We start from the raw sequence: 13,837 nt of genomic DNA, 5'->3' as shown, positions 1-13,837 counted from the left end.
TCACGATCTTATCAAATGAAGATATATATACACAGGGCATCCTTATTTTTCTTCCTGTTTCTACTATTTGTAAATCATTTCTGCCTTTCTGTCCTTGTCATTAGAAATGAAGCTCTCTGAAGGCATGAAATTTGGGTTTTGCTATTGTAATACTCTTCCAAATGCTTGTCTTATCTTGTCTTATGCTATCGAGTCATCTCTGACCCATAGCGACACCATGGACACCCCTCTCCCAGAACACCCCACTTCCATCTGCAATTGCTTCGGTAATGTATCCATAGAATTTTCTTGGTAAAAATATGGAAGTGGTTTACCATTGCCTCCTGTGCCTGAACTTGAATTTCTGCCCTCGACTTTCTCCCATGCTGCTGCTGCCCAACACAAGGGAGTCTTGACCAGTAGCAGATTGCCTTCCACTCGCTAGCCACTGGCCAAGCTAGGAATGGAATGGGTATATCTCTGCTTGACTCTTCCTCCCATAGTCAAGACTGGTAGAGTACTAGAAACTCCAGGTGCGAACTTAGGAAGGGCCCACATGCTTAGCACATTTATGTATATTGATGTCTGTCTCCCCCTTTTGACTGTAAGTTCATTGTGGGGAAGGAACATGTCTACCAACTCTGTTGTAGTCTCTCAAGCACTTAGGACAATGCTCCGCACACCGTAAGCCCTCAATAAATACTATTGATTTATTGAGAGTACAGTCCTCTATTTTCTCTGTAAGCACTCAGGAAATGTCATTGAGAGATTGATCACAGTATGGCATGATGTCAGCCACTTGTTTGCAGGATGAGAAGACCTTCTGGGTGACCGTAATACCAAGGAAAGGTTAGGGGAATTTCCTAAGCAGAGAGTCATCTGGAGAAGAAAGCAAAGGGGGAGTTGCCACCATCCTTACCCTTTTTCTGCTCTTACAATTGTCTCTCCTCCCCAGTCCTGGGGAAATCATGCCTGGCAGGAGCAAGGAAAGAGGTTGAGTGGCAGTAATAATAATGATAATAATAATAATATTTGTAAGCATTTTCTATGTATCAGGCAATGTACTAGGTTCTGGGGTAGAAAGGAGATAATCAAGTTCCAAATGGGGCTCACAGTCTAAATAGAAGGAAGATCAGATATTGAATCCTCATTTTACAGATAAGGAAACTGAGGCACAGAAAAGAATAATAATAATGATGGTATTGGTTAAGTGCTTACTATGTGCCAGGTACTGTACTAAGTGCTGGGGTAGATACAAGCAAATTGGATTGGACACAGTCCCTGTCCCACGTGAAACTCACAGTCTTGAGCCAAATTTTACTGATGAGGTAACTGAGGCCCAGAGAAGCGAAGTGACTTGCCCAAGGTCACACAGAAGACAAGTGTAGGACCCAGGATTAGGACCAAGGTCCTCTCACTTCCAGGGCCATGGTCTTCCACTAGACTTTCCAAGGGAAGTCAGGATGTATATTTTTGGATAAGGTGGGCAGGGTGTGTACATATAATGACTAGTGCTATTTAAGTGTGTGCATCTATTGTAGATGGGGAAAACAGTTTGAAAATATCTTTTCTACCAAGATGTCACTGTGGGGGTCTGAAATTAAGTGCTGCTTCTTTTAACTATTTTTTTTTTGAAGTGCAGGGAGGCATATGACTAAGTTGATAGAGCCTGAGTTCCAATCCTGGCTCTACCACTTGCTTGCTGTGTGACCTAAGGTAAGTCACCTCTCGGCTCCACTACTTGTCTACTGTTTAACATAGGGGAAGTCACTTTACTTCTCTGTGCCTCAGTGACCTCATCTGTAAAATGAGGATTGAGATGGTCAGCCCCACTTGGGACAGGGACTGTGTCCAGCCCAATTTGCTTGTATTCACTCCAGTGCTTAGTACAGTGCCTGGCACATAAAAAGTGCTTAACAAATACCATGATTTTCATTATTAGTATCATTATTATTATTATCTGGGCCAGTGCATCCTCATCTGTAGAATGAGGATATTTGATGGGGATGATGAGCCCCATGTGGGACAGGGCCTACATAAAGTCTGATTATATGCAGAGAAGTAGAATGGCATAGTGGAGAGAGTAAGGGCCTGGGAGTCAGAAGGTCATGAGTTCTAATCCTGGCTTTGCTACTTGTCTGCTGTGTGACCTTAGGCAAGTCACTTCACTTCTCTGGGCCTCAGTTATCTGTAAAATGGGGCTTGAGACTGTGAACTCCATGTGGGACAGGGACTGTGTCTAACCCAAGTTGTTTGCATCCACCCCAACACTTTATACGGTGCCTGGCACATGCTAAGCACCTAACAAATATTATTATTATTATTATTATTATTATTATTATTTTGTATTTATCCCAGCATTTAGCACAGGGATTGACACATAGTATTGAACGTCATCATTATTAGGAATAGGTGTTCCAGGATTGAAAGATCCCAGGATCGGAACAACCTAAACTGTGACATGATTCATACATTCATTCATTCATTCAATAGTATTTATTGAGCGCTTACTATGTGCAGAGCACTATACTAAGCACTTGGAATGTACAATTCGGCAACAGGTAGAGACAATCTCTGCCCATTGACGGGCTTACAATCTAATCGGGGGAGACAGACGGACAAAAACAAGGCAACTTAATCATGATAAATAGAATCAAGGGGATGTACACCTCATTAAAATAAATAGGATAATAAAAATATATACAAATGAGCACAGTGCTGAGGGGAGGGGAAGGGAGAGGGGGAGGAGCAGAGGGAAAAGGGGGAAAGGGGACTTAGCTGAGGGGAGGTGAAGGGGGGGCAGAGAGGGAGCAGAGGGAGCAGAGGGAAAAGGGGAAGCTCAGTCTGGGAAAGCCTCTTGGAGGAGGTGAGCTCTCAGTCGGGCTTTGAAGAGGGGAAGAGAGTTAGTTTGGCAGAGGTGAGGAGGGAGGGCATTCCAGGACAGCGGTAGGACGTGGGCCAGGGGGCGATGGCAGGATAGTTGTGAACAGGGGACAGTGAGCAGGTGAGTGGCAGAGGAGCGGAGCGTGCAGGGTGGGGAGTAGAAAGTGAAAAGGGAGGAGAGGTAGGAGGGGACAAGGTGATGGAGAGCCTTGAAGCCCAGAGTGAGAAGTTTTTGTTTCGTGTGGAGGTTGATAGGCAACCACTGGAGGATTTTAAGGAGGGGAGTGACATGCCCAGAGCGTTTCTGCAGGAAGATGAGCCGGGCAGCGGAATGAAGAATAGACTGGAGCAGAGAGAGACAGGAGGAAGGGAGAACAGAGAGAAGGCTGACACAATAATCCAGCGAGGATATTATGAGAGCTTGTATCAGTAAGATAGCCGTTTGGATGCAGAGGAAAGGGTGGATCTTGGCAATATTGTAAAGGTGAGACCGGCAGGCATTGGTGATGGATTGGATGTGTGGGGTGAATGAGAAAGCTGAGTCAAGGATGACACTAAGGTTGCGGGCTTGAGAGATGGGAAAGATGGTCGTACCATCCATAGTGACAAGGAAGTCAGGAAGAGGACAGGGCTTGGGCGGGAAGATAAGGAGTTCAGTTTTGGACATGTTGAGTTTTAGGTGGCAGGCAGACATCCAGGTGGAGACATCCTGGAGTCAGGAAGAGATACGAGCCTGAAGGGAGGGGGAGAGAACAGGGGAGGAGATGTAGATTTGTGTGTCATTTGCATAGAGATGATAGTTGAAGCCTTGGGAGCGAATGAGTTCACCAAGGAAGTGAGTATAGATGGAGAACAGAAGAGGGCCAAGAACTGACCCTTGAGGAACCCCAACAGTTAGAGGATGGGATGGGGAGGAGGAGCCTGCGAAGGAGACCGAGAATGAACGGCCAGAGAGATAAGAGGAGAACCAGGAGAGGTTGGAGTCCGTGAAGCCAAGGTGAGATAAGGTGTGGAGGAGAAGGGGATGGTTGACAGTGTCAAAGGCAGCTGAGAGGTCGAGGAGGATTAGGATAGACTAGGAGCCATTGGATTTGGCAAGAACGAGATCATGAGTGACCTTTGAGAGAGCAGTCTCGGTAGAGTGGAGGGGACGGAAGCCAGATTGGAGGGGGTCCAGGGGAGAGTTGGAGTTGAGGAATTCTAGGCAGCGAGTGTAGACAACTCGTTCTAGGAGTTTGGAAAGGAAGGGTAGGAGGGAGATAGGGTGATAACTGGAAGGGGAAGTGGGGCTGAGGGAGGGGTTTTTTAGGATGAGGGAGACATGGGCACACTAATGTAAACTTTCACTCCGACTCTAATCCTCCCCTAATCCTAAACCTAAATCCATGTTTTACACTATCCTTAACCCTTGTCTCAGCCCCAACCCTATCTCTGACTCAACTCCTATCCCTAACCAGAGCCATTTAAGACTTGTCCAAGTGCCTGGAGTGGGCATTACCTCATCTTCCGGATGGTGATTTTTTTGTTTGTTTTGAGCGGTAGATTGACATTTTTCTGTATCTAGGAATCATGAACAAGGCCATTCATTTATTACATGTATTTTGGTTTTCTTTCTAAACAGTTGGCTACAAATTGGTCTACTCCACAAAGCCTGAGGGTGGGAGCCAGAAAACTGGAGTTCATTCACTCATTCATTTATATTTACTGAGCGCTTACTGTGTGCAGAGCACTGTACTAAGCCCCAGCTCTGTCACTAACCTGCTGTTTGATATTGGGCAAGTCGCTTTTTTGCTCTTGGCCTCAATTTCCTCATTTAGAAAATGGGGATAAACTAGCAGGTCTTCCTACCTGTTGGATTGTGAGGCCCAGGTAGTACAGGGCCTGCGTCTCTTTGATCATTTTGTTTCTACCTAATGCTTAGCAAGGTGTTTGGCATACAGTAGTAGTAATTGTAGTAATAGAGGTATTAGTAGTGTTATGTAAGTGTTTCATGTGTCCTAAATAGAAAGAGTATACAGGTGGGAATTAGACAGGGACACTGGCTCTTGAGAGGCTCTCAATCTATGAGTGCTTAATAGCTATAACGATGATGCTGATAATCCAACATTTCAGACCCTGATCATTAATTTTTTAAAAAATATGAAAATATAAGACTTTAAATGATGTAAGACTGTTTTACTTGCACGAGTTTCTGACAAGGCGGCGGACTGGAAGAAAGAACCAAGGAGAGCAGTGCTAAATTATAATTTAAGTAAGAAAAGGTACAATTAGTGTATGAGCCTTTAGAAAGCAAACATGGGGTTGGCACACAGGATCTCGATAAATGGGCATGTATCAATAACAGGAAACATATCTGCAAAGCAAGGTCAGACCTTTGGTTTGTCAGAATGTCAGCTATTTATTTTCAACTGGTGAGCTTTTTTAGAGGTCTTCTGAGTGACGTTACAACATTATTCTTTTGCCAGGCAGTGTGTAATTTAGCCAAAGTAACTACACTTTTTGTCATTGAGACAATGAATGGAACCTCCTCAATTATCTAGCAGGCCTGATAGACTCTCTTGCCATAAATCCAAACATGAGTGTTTTTGACTTTATTGAATTTCCATTCTAAATGTAATGAAATGCCCTTGCAATGTTTCCAAAATGACCCAGAAAAGACAACAGGAAAACATAGTATGCGATGAATCACATGGGTGAATTAGATTTCAGCCTATAAGTGAAATGTCACCTATGGAAATGTATGGGGCAAAGTTCTAAATACAGCCAATGCCTTAGAAAAGTATGGGCTGCAGACACAAACTTCCAACAGAGGAAAAATACTTCAGTGCCAAATTGAACATAATTCATGAACTTATGATTGATACGACATGCTGATAGGGTAGAAACATCTCATATCATGTAGTTTAGGATGTAATGACTTTTATGTCTGGTAGGAAAATAGAAGAGATTGAATAAAGTGACTACCTGGCAAACAGTTCAAGACGATTGTGTATATTCTTGCTTTAACTAGTGGTTTGGCTTTATGGAAAAAATATTTAACTGTGAAACATATGAAATGCATTAGTGCTGACGAGCCTGGAGTTGCTGGGACTTAATCTCGAATAGGCTTTGGCCAGAAAGGAAGAGGTTAGCCACATAAATGTTCACACCACCCCACCACCTCAAAGATCCAGAACCCAATATGAAACTATTTCACCTTCATCAGACCACCATTCTTCCTATCTTTGAAGCCCTCCTAAAAGCCCATCTCCTCCAGGAAGGAGTCCCTGCCTAATTCCAGAAGCCCAAGTTGCATCAACCCAACAGTTACCCTTAGCACTTATGTGTTATATCCATCCTGGTTGGAGTAAGTCCTAATGGAAAAACCATGGACCTCCTCTGGAAAATGGGGATTCAATACCCGTTCTCCCTCCTACTTAGACTAGGAACCCCATGCGGGAAAGGGACTGATTAACCTGTATCTGCCCCAGTGCTGAGTGCAGTGCTTGGCACAGAGTAAGGGCTCAAGAAATAACACCATCTTTGTTATCATTATTACCATTATTATCTTCACGGCATGCATGTACCCACAACACACACACACACACACACAAATGAACCCTCATTTATTCAGCTATTTCATCCTGAACATATTCCCACAACTTTTATATCCTTGTTATTCATGCCCTCATTTTTTGTCTCAATGAATGTCTGCCTGGTTCCTCTATTTGATTGAAAACCCTCTGAAGGCAGGATGTGTGTATTTTCCTTCTGGTGTTTTCTCTCTGAGCACATAGTACAGTGCACAAGCCTAGTAAGTTCTCAAGAATGATTAGCTATGACATTTTCTACCCTTTTAATTTACACTCTCATCCTTGGGTTTTGCCTGAACAAGGCGTATCTAATGGGGGATTTCCAGCTTTGATGGTGCCCCACACATCAACTAGCTAAACTGTCATTCGAAAGACTTGATGCCAGAAAAGTATTGATAATAATAATAATTATACTGATAGTATTTGTTAAGCTCTTACTATGTGCCAGACACTGTTCTAAGCACTGGGGGGGATACAAGGTAATCAGGTTGTCCCACTTGGGGCTCACAGTCTTAATCCCCATTTTACAGATGAGGGTACTGAGGCACAGAGAAGTGAAGTGACTTGCCCAAAGTCACACAGCTGACAAGTGGCGGAGCCTGGATTAGAACCCATGACCACTGACTCCCAAGCCCATGCTCTTTCCATTGAGTCAAGCTGCTTCTCATACATGAACTCTATATTATAAATCTATAAATGATATTTCCTATCATTGATATTTATTAAGCACTCCCTGTATGAAGAGCAATGTACTAAGCATTTGGAAAAATCCAATATAACAGAGTTGGTTGAAGTGATGCTTGCCCAGAAGGAGTTTACAGTCTACAGGATGTTCTGTATATCTCCCTCTATATAAACCACCTCAGCACTTACAAACTTCCAGCCATCTATAGCACTTTGGTAAATATTAATTTACACACTTTTCTTCCTCCTATCTGAAAATTACTCTGTTAGATTACAACTTTTTGAGAGCAGCAGGGATCATGTTATCTAAATCTGTTGTTCTTCCCAAGTTATTAGTCCAGTGCTCTGTATGTAATAGTAACTCAATGAATAATATTGATTAATGGATTGATATATTTTCTCCTACATCTGTATATTTAATACTGAATTACTCAGCTAGCACATCTGGGAGGTAAGTCACTTAAATTGCCTCTGCCTCGGTTTCCACACCTTAGAAATGGGGACAAGATAGGTGATGAACCCTGTATGGGACCTGGACTGTGTCAGATTTAATATCCTAAAATCTATCCCAACACTTAGCAGAGATTTAGTTCTTAATAAATGTTTTCGTTAATATTATCACCATCATTATTATTATTATCATCACATACTCTTAATCCTCCAACTTTATTTTTAACACTTGTTAAGTAGTCAAATTCCTATGGTAACTTGAAACAGGTGTATCAGTGCTTGACGCCGATAAACACTTTCAGAACCTAGTCGAAGAGGGCATTTTGGAGAGAGTTCAAAGCGATTCTGAACGGCTTAATGACAAACAACCCTGAAAGCAATAGGAGGTTGTTTGGGTTTTTTTTATATGGACTGATAGAAAGATTGAGTTAAGGACATGGTAAAATAAAGCTTCAGACAGTGCTGCCTCCAAGCTGAAAACTAGACATCATTTGCTAATGACAGACCAGCATGGTGCACTGCGGTCAAGAAGGGAGTGGCTCCATTCGATTTAAAGTTCTGTATGGAAAGAGAAAGAAGGAAGCAAAAAAAAGAAAGAAAAATAAGACAGTCCTAGGTGTTGCAAACAATCTTTTTGTGAGCCCAGTGTGGCCAAGGCTGTGGATCATGGGTCATGGGTATGGCATCCTCTTTAAATACATGGGATATATGTCATATATATATATATATATATATGTATATCTATCCATCTATCAGGGTGTGTGTGGGTGTGTGTGTATGCTCAACATAAATGCAAGAGCCTGAGTTATTTCTCCATTGGATCTTGAAATCATTTAAATAACTAGATTTTATTGTTCTTGATGAGAAGCTGGGTGCCTTAAACATGCTTGTCAGCTGAAATTGATTTTCTCAAGTAGGGCAAAAGACAAAGAAGTCCTTTGACCGTATGGAAATGTTTTCAAGCATATCGGTAATGGTACTGAGTTAATTCAATAATTTATATAAATTATCATAAAAAGTTTGGTAAATCATGCATCATGTTAAAATTCTGATATGTGCTAGATTTCTGCTTTTTACCAGTCAGCAAGTTTATAACTATAACCATTTGAATTTCAAATGATAAATTTATATCTCACAGCTGCAGAATGCATAAAAAATGATAAAAGGTCACTCTTTTGAGAAATTTAGAAAGAACTGTGTATTTCATAATTTGATATATGTAACATAATCCATTATACAACCAGGTTTATATTGTTCTGCGAAATTTAACACAAACACTTTTTCTCCTGAAAGCATAAAGTACAGAAGTATTCCTTAGTTATGTTTCTATTAACTATTAGCCCATGGGTAGATTTTAGCCTATATTCAAATAAATGCACTGGAGGATATATAGGTTATCGATAGGATTTGAAAAGTTTATGAAAATTTGGCTCCAAATATGGTGTCTTAGGAAAAGAGGTTTATGTTTTGAACGATCAAGTAATCACCACAGGGGAAATGCAAACAGACTAATACAATTTCCACATTTACACCACTTACCATAATACTACATCATCCTCATCATTGTCAGTATGTTCTGTGTAAGTGGTGATGCTGCCTCCCAGCAGGAATGACAGATGAGCCTCAGGCCAATTCTGAAGTCTTTAGGACCGAGAAACTGGGTGGAAAAGTTGATGATCGTGCCAGTGTCAGAGAATGCAAAATGCACCTAAGAACACGACAGTGAGAGAGCCACTCTGGGGAGTCAGAATGAAAAATTTGAATTAGAAAAATCCTGGTCCCTTTCCTCAAGGATCTTATAGATTTAGGGGAAAGATGCAGTAAACATGAAAGCACAAAGTCATGGTTGTCTAATGATCCATCTCGGAACACGGAAGAGTGGAGTAGTAGCGTGGCCAGTGGAAAGAGCCTGGGAGTCAGGAGACCTTTTTTTTTCTTTTAATGGTATTTTTTACTTACTATAATAATAATAATAATAATAGTAATGGTATTTAAGTGCTTCCTATGTGCCAGGCACCATACTAAGTGCTGGAGTAGGTAAAAGATAGGCTGGACACAGTCCATGGCCCACGTCCATTCAGTCATACTTATTGAGCGCTTACTGTGTGCAGAGCACTGTACTCTGGGGCTCACAGTCTTAATCCCCATTTTACAGATGAGGTAACTGAAGCTGGTTTCACCTTCACAATATCTCCAAGATCCACCCTTCCTCTTCATCCAAACTGCTATCGTGCTGGTACAAGCTCTCATAATATCCCGAGTGGATTATTGTGTCAGCCTCCTCTCGGATCTCCCTTCCTCCTGTCTCTCCCCACTCCAGTCTATTCTTCATCCCGCTGCCTGGATCATCATCATCTGCAGAAACGCTCTGGGCATGTCACTCCCCTCCTCAAAAACCTCCAGTGGTTGCCTATCAACCTTTGCATGAAACAAAAACTCCTCACTTTTGGCTTCAAAGCTCTTCATCCCCTTGCCCCCTCCTACCTCACCTCCCTTCTCACTTTCTACTGCCCATCCTGTACACTCCGCTCCTCTGCCGCTCACCTCCTCACTGTCCCCTGTTCACACCTCTCCCGCTGTCGACCCCAGGCCCACGTCCTACCGCTGTCCTGGAATGCCCTCCCTCCTCACGTCCACCAAACTAACTCTTCCCCTCTTCAAAGCCCTACTGAGAGCTCACCTCCGCCAGGAGGCCTTCCCAGACTGAGCCCCCCCTTCCTTCTACTCTCCCTCCCCTCCCCCCCACCCTCTGCTCTTCCACCTTCCCCTCCCCTCAGCACTGTGCTCATTTGTATATATTTTTATTACCATAGTTATTTTGTTAATGAGGTGTATATCTCATTGATTCTATTTATCTTGATGATGTTGTCTTGTTTTTGTTTTGTTCTGTTTTGCTTTGCTGTCTGGCTCCCCCGCTTAGACTGTGAGCCGATCATTGTGCAGGGATTGTTTCTATCTGTTGCCAAATTGTACATTCCAAGCAGTTAGTACAGTGCTCTGCACATAGTAAGTGTTCAATAACTACTATTGAATGGATGAATGAATGAAGCACAGAGAAGTGCAGTGACTTGTCCAAGGTCACATAGCAGATAAGTGGTGGATACGGGATTAGAATCCAGGTCCTTCTCACTCTGATTAGACCTGGGTTCCTATCCAGTCTCCTCCACTCATCTGCTGTGTGAAGTTAGGGCAAGTCACTTCACTTCTCTGGGTCTCGGTTTCCAAAATTGTAAAATGGGGATTAAATGTCTATTCTCCCACATACTTACGCTGTGAGCCCCCATGTGGCCCAGGGACTGTGTCCGTCCTGTTTACCTTCTTTCTACCCCAGAGTCTAGTACAGTGCTTGGCAAACGGTTAACAAATGCCATAATTAATGAATTAAGAGTGAGCTGAAACAGGGGAAGTGTAAACAAGATGGATGAAAGAAACACTTTGAAGACACATTGAAACAAAAACTCAAATGAGGCAGGACTGTTGGGAAAAAATCCTCTAGAATGTAAGGTCACTGTGGGTAGGGAATGTGTCTGATATATTGCTATATTGCATTCTCTTAAGTGCTTAGTTCAATGCTCTGCACACAGTAATCGCTCAATAAATACTATTGAGTGACTGATTGAAATAGCAGTAGCATTCAGGTCAGGCTGGCATGCAGCTTTCAGACAGAAACAGAGACAGATCCTATCATCTAAAAGGAAAAATGAAACCAGTACCATGTATTGTAAGCAATAAATGCACCAGGCAGCAACAGTTGATCCTTGCACACATACAAGATGTGCAGGGGATTGCTGGCACATATGAGCTTGATAAATGACACAGGGACACTGATAACTTCTTCTAGTCAGTAGCAACATCTTCAAACTGATATATATATATATGTATATATATATATATGGAAAGCAGCATGGTTAGAGCACGGGCCTGGGTTCTAATCCCAGCTCTGCCACTTGTCTGCTGTGTAACCTTGGGAAAGTCACTTCACTTCTCTGTGCCTCAATTACCTCATCTGTAAAATGGGGATTGAGACTGTGAGCCCCATGTGGGACAGGGACTGTGTCCAACCTGATTTGCTTTTATCCACCCCAGCACTTAGTACAATGCCTGGAACAGAGTAAGCACTTAACAAATACCATCATCATTATTATTATATATAATTCTAGAGGCAGAAATGGAAGAAAAACAACTCAACAGACCATCCCTCTCTCCACTTTCAAAGCCTTATTAAAAGCACATCTCCTCCAAGAGGCCTTCCTCAACTAAGCCCACATTTCCCCTAATAATAATAATAATGATGATGGTATTTGTTAAGTGCTTATTATGTGCCAAGTACTGTTCTAAGCACTGGGGGGATACAAGGTAATCAGGTTGTCCCACGTGGGGCTCACAGTCTTCATCCCCATTTTACAGATGAGGTAACTGAGGCTCAGAGAAGTTAAAAGATTTGCCCAAAGTCACACAGCTGATGAGTGGCAGAGCTGGGATTAGAACCCATGACCTCTGACTCCCAAAACCATGCTTTTTCTACTGAGCCATGCTGCCTCTTCCTTTAACTTCACCCTTGCATTTGGATTTGTACCATTTATTGACCCCACCCTCAGCCCCATATATCAATAATTTATATTGCCTGTCTCCCGATCTAGACTCTAAACTCTTTGTGGGCTCCATGTCTTCCAACTCTGAGAAGCAGAGTGCCTTAGTGGAAAGTCAGACAGAGGACCTTGGTTCCAATTCCAGCTCCACCACTTGCCTGCTGTGGGACTTTGGGCAAGTCATTTCACTTCTATGTGTCTCAATTGCCTCATATATAAAATGGGATTAAAACTAGGAGCCCCATGTGGAATAGGGTTGGTTTCCAACACAAATATCTAGTACCTCCCCCAGTTCTTAGTACCATGCCTGGCAGCTAGTAAGTGCTTAGCAAATACCATAAAAAAACTCTGTTATATTGTACCCTCTCAAGCACTTAGTACAGTGCCTGGCATATAGTAAGTGCTCAATACATACTGTGGATCGATTGATGGATTAAGAATGATGGCCAGAGTGGGGAAATAATCCCTTATTGAAGTATTGGATTGAGCTTTGGTCATCACATTTCAGAAAAGGTGTGGCAAAGCAAGAAACAGTACAGGAAAGAGTCATAAAAATGATATTTACTGAGCACTTACTGTGGGCAGAGCACAGTATTAAGTATTTAACACCATGAAGCAGCATAGCCTAGTGGATAGATCATGGGCCTGGGGGTCAGAAGGACCTTGGTTCTAATCCCAACTATACCACTTGTCTGTTGTGTGACCATGGGCAAGTCACTTAACTTCTCTGTGCCTCAGTTACTTCATCTGTAAAATGGGGATTAAGTCTGTCAGCTCCATGTGGGACAGGGATTTTGTCCACTCTGATTAGCTTGTATCTATCCCAGTAGTTAGTACAGTGCCAGGCACATAGTAAGAACTCAATAAATAGCATAAAAAAATATATTATGAAACAAATAAGAAAGTGTTCCAAGGAGTAATTGAAGGAATTGGGGCTGCTTAGCTTAGCGAAGAGACTGACAAGAATTGACAACCACTGCCCGTGTCTATGAAGGCTTCTTTATGTTAGGCAATTCTTCTCAATTTCCTGTGGGGACTGAATATGAGTAAATGGGCTTAAGTAGAAGCAGGAGAGGTATTGTTTGGATGTTACAAAGGGGCTCATGTGCTACCGAGGGACACTGTGGAGTTTCCTTCCTGGAGATGTTTAGGGAAACACTCGCCAGTCCTGGGTGGGTAAGTCCTTCACCTGCCAGTACCCAATCAATCAATCAGTGACCTATAGAGGTCTCTCTCAGCTCTAAGATTCCATGATCCTAGGATATGCCCAGTGCAGAAACAATTCTATGGTCAGTCTTCTCTTCTACCTTTGAGGGACTCTCGGTAGCATTTCATCTCTCTCTGAGGGAGGAATCTCACTTTCATGGCAAAATAAACACTTGCAAGAAAATCAGTATGTACTTATTAGAAAAGGTTCAAGATGGTGACCCAGCCAAATTAACCCTGTGCATCATCTCTAACTGATTCAATTGGAATCCCACTAGTAGCTCTGAACCTATCAATCAAACAGTATTATGGATTGAGTACTTACTCATTGCAGAGCAGTGTCGGGGATAGTACAATAGACTTGGTCTTAGATACGATCCCTGCAATCCAGGAGCTTACTATCTAGTGCAGGGAAGATGGACACTAAAATAGGTAGGTGGAGCAATTGAGTATAAACATAGGAAAGTCAATCAA

The 13,837-nt window shown here is 42.5% G+C and overlaps 1 non-coding gene across 1 annotated transcript; it reads right to left on the bottom strand.

The window, feature by feature from the left end:
• Positions 1-394: 394 nt before the first annotated feature.
• Positions 395-530, bottom strand: LOC114806691. Its single transcript, XR_003754753.1, has one exon. It is a non-coding gene; the product is annotated as a small nucleolar RNA SNORA7 (small nucleolar RNA).
• Between the last annotated feature and the right edge of the window lie 13,307 nt (positions 531-13,837).

The sequence above is a fragment of the Ornithorhynchus anatinus genome, chromosome X1 (genome assembly GCF_004115215.2).
Source record: "Ornithorhynchus anatinus isolate Pmale09 chromosome X1, mOrnAna1.pri.v4, whole genome shotgun sequence".
Lineage (NCBI taxonomy): Eukaryota > Metazoa > Chordata > Mammalia > Monotremata > Ornithorhynchidae > Ornithorhynchus > Ornithorhynchus anatinus.
Note: the sequence above shows the minus strand (reverse complement) of the source record. Positions and strands in the feature narration are given on the sequence as shown.